Here is a 4084-nt window from a genome sequence, read left to right as displayed (position 1 = left end):
GTATACAAATTACACGATAGTTACTTGAAAGGCTCAGAACGTCATTTGATGTATTAGGTGAAAAGATGACATAACTATATTGAAGTCATTTTGTTACACTAATGTCCTATTCCGGGAACTACATTTTAAGGCATCATTGATATATCGACTGCCATCAATAACTATGGGGTCCCAGTCCGGCAGAATTCTTATTTCATTCCTTGATTGTCTACAAGGCTTTGTTAAAACCCAAAACAATGCATATAATATATATTGGTAGATGATCGGAACAAAAATTCAGTTGCAGCACTTCTTATATGTAATTTCAAATACTAGTTTTGCCAAATGCTATCAACCTCATTATGCGAAACTTTCAGGTCGCAGACAATCAAAATGCGGATTTGACTGCTCAGACAGGTCAGCGGATACATATGAGATAAGGATTGAGTTTACCGACACATATATAATATTATGCTAATATGGTTTTCTACGAATTGTAACAGTCGAGTAGGTTGTGGAAAGACGTATCGAAAGAGAAGCGCAGATTGGAATCCAGTGCCTGTGGCACAACCAATTAAACTGTTGCATGATTCATAAACAACATTTTAACGTTATAATCAATTTTCTTTTTTGTATATACCTCGACAAACACCAAAAAAAGGAACTATTGTATGTTAAATATTTTTTCGCCAAACGACGGCACGTAAACGTACGAATTTGAAGTATTTTTCTGCATGAAGGTAAACGCTGGTTTTTTACGCATAATGAAAACTGTCAAAGTCGACAGAACATTTATATTGACAAAAGGAGAAGTCAAGCTACTTGAATATTACGGAAACATAAGACATTAATAATTAATACGGCGTCTCGTTGTTGAGCGTTAAATAACTAGGTAGTAGTGGCCGATAATAATGATAGGTACATATATTTGATGGTCCAGTTGTATACGATAGAACATTGTTGTATAATCCAATCGATTTACACCAAACATGAAGAAAAAAAATGCTTTACGGAAATGTTTGCCGCCGACTGATTGTTGTTCATTTGTTGTAAAGTAAATGTAGGTACATGTGACAACTACCTTGTGCAACACTTATCCATACGACTGATTATGTTGACAAAATCGTAGCATATTGCATTCTGTCCACGGCAACTGAAGGCATTTATAAAAGACCAACAGGACCGGAAACCACAAATGTATATGTGGTAAATGACGTTGGGTACTTTTCGTTATTTATATAAAATGGTTCATTTTGAATGTATATAGCTCCCATGCGAGATGTTTAGATAATTATATGGAGAAAGTGTGCCTTAAGTGGTTATTGGCACACTTGGTGAGTTATTTGCACGAGGGCTTTAGCCCGAGTGCAAATGAACACCAAGTGTGCCAATAACCACTAAAGGCACACTTGCTCCATATAATGACCTGTTTATTGCATATGTTCATCATGTGTATACATATGCCGTGTATATCGGAACTAATAATTTATATCGTGTAGATTCTATATCGAAATTAATAATTAATATCGAAATAAAAACATAATTTAATAAAAACGACTCGCTTACCTCAATGACAACTTTAAATCAATACTTATAACAATTTCATCGAAACGAGTACGCTTACATTTTTTATTATTCCATCTCTTTATCGAAACTTATTTTAAACCACACTATTTTATTGTATTCCTATCGAAGTTTACAATTATGTACGATAAACACGCAATGCGAAATACGTTTTGCATTTGTTCGATGATTTAAACAAATATTTTACTGTTAAAAAACAACACGTCTAAACATGTCCTTAAAATCCTGCAGATAGTTTTACTCAAACTAGTGTGTTTTGTCAGAGAAATTACGTCATACAACATATGTCATAAATTGCGCTATAAGTTGCATGAAAAGTACGGAAAGCCGGTTTTGAGAAAAAAAGCGATTCCGAAATCCGTTCAGACGCCATTTTGTTTTAACGCTCCGGTCGCCAATCACGTAACGTCCACGCGTTCCGACGATCCGCCGTTGCTGCGAGATAACCGGAAGTTTGCAAATAACCGATTTTGGCACAGTTTGCCAATAACCGGTTATTTTCACACTTGCTCAATACCGAGATTTTCACGAGTTATTCGCGAAAAAAGGCCAATTTTGTTACTAAATATAGTAACATATGCAATAAATGTAAAGTATACAACTAACGGAAAACAATACCGCTTAATTTGTCTCACAAAACAAACAATTGGTCCTTCAATCATTATGATCATCTATTTAAAATATTTCATCATTTAAATCGCTTCATTTGTTAAAGTGGTAAACGACAAGGTCTTGAACATTAATTCTTAATTTCAAGAAAATCGTTGTTAATTCGAATTATAATACTTAATTTTAAAAAGTTTCTAAATTGGGCATATCACCGCAATATATGTTTATTATTCAAGTTGCTATAAATATTAGTTCCTACGCATCAATCTGCAAAGTTGTGTTACTGACAATCAAAATCATCAAACATTATTTTGTATTTATCGAAAACAGCGCAACGGTAAGACGAGTTGCCAGGAAAATGCATACACCATAGACATACACCATTAAACTAAATTAACATTATTTGTCGTTGACATTTTTTTTAAGCGTTGACATTTCTCATTCATCCTTAATAACTGAAATTCAATCATTTTGTACTCAGTAGCCACATACCAATTAATAGTGTCACAAAGTGTGATTACATTCAATGCGCCGGGAGTGAGGCGTTATGTTTTCAATATGTTTCCCGATATGTTAACGTTAGTGTTAGATTGAAAAGTAAATACAAATATTTCTTTCGTTTTTTGTTCTTATATTTTATGGGAAAACTAATATTTTAATCATTTCTTGTATCTGGTTTGTCTTACGAGCTCAACTAGCATTACTGTTTGCTATACACTTTTATTAAATACAAACCCATATATTAAGACAGGGCCTCAATGTTCCGGACAGAAATGTCACAGACCTCCTCTTCCATATCCCGTGACCCATAGTCTTCAAGGCAAAAATAAACTTCAGATAGGTTGAGGTGAACAACTTATTCAATTGTGAATACGATATTATCTATGTGACCGCTTCGATATTGTGACTTTATGTTTCCATTATCATGAGAAAGTTTTAAAATGGTTTACAAGAAAAGCGAACATGTTAATTGCCTAAAGGGAAACAATTATGAAGACACAACATGAATGTCTGGCCTACAACGGAAAACAAAGATAAGCTTCACAGACGCCTGCTACTTTAGATAAGTGGTCTGTTTTGTTACAATTTAACTTTAAAGAATCTGAGTTGTGAAATGATTTTTCATCCGGAAAGCAGCGCGATACTTTGTTGTTATCAAATCGAAAGCTTGTAGTACACACATATTACGCTTGTAATACACTCATAATTCTGCCAGACCCGCAATCTTGCCAAACCTGTGATAAGATAAGAAAGTCATGATTCACACTTTGATGAATATTATCACCGTAATTTAGGGTCCCGCCGCAGACCTTTACAGAAAATGGCATGTGGCTTTGTTTCTTGTGAAAATAAATTATTATCCAAAGCCACATATATAGATTATTTGTTTTAGGCGCAAAGCAAGGAATTGGGGAGGGAGGAACCTCATTTTCAAAAAGAAAATTATAATAGCAAAACAGTTATAGATCTATATATTATATAATTAAAGTACTAACTTCGAGAAACACACGAAAAAGTCATGTTACTCGATAATTATGCAATAGCTAAAAGATATTATGCACAATGGAAGATGTCAGGCATGCACGTGTAATACGAATCTATACAGAAAGATAGCAGTATCGAGTAGCATTTGACAAGAGAAGCGTCGCGTTTATGTTACTATTTAAATCTCCATTTGAATGCCAGGGCAAGAAATATGGCTTGTTGATAGACATCGTATCGCATGTCTAGGTTTACTCAAATAATTTACTTTCAGTGCGAATCCATTAACAGTTTATGACCATTAAAATGCACTAAAAGTATTACAAAAATCCTGCTCAGTATCATTATGTAACCATATAACTTTGATGACTGACACATTTTCTCATCGAGAATCCATAATGTCAGCTGATGTCCAATGGGATGTTCCTCC

The sequence above is a fragment of the Dreissena polymorpha genome, chromosome 3 (assembly GCF_020536995.1).
Source record: "Dreissena polymorpha isolate Duluth1 chromosome 3, UMN_Dpol_1.0, whole genome shotgun sequence".
Taxonomy (NCBI): Eukaryota; Metazoa; Mollusca; class Bivalvia; order Myida; family Dreissenidae; genus Dreissena; species Dreissena polymorpha.
This window is presented reverse-complemented; position numbering follows the sequence as displayed.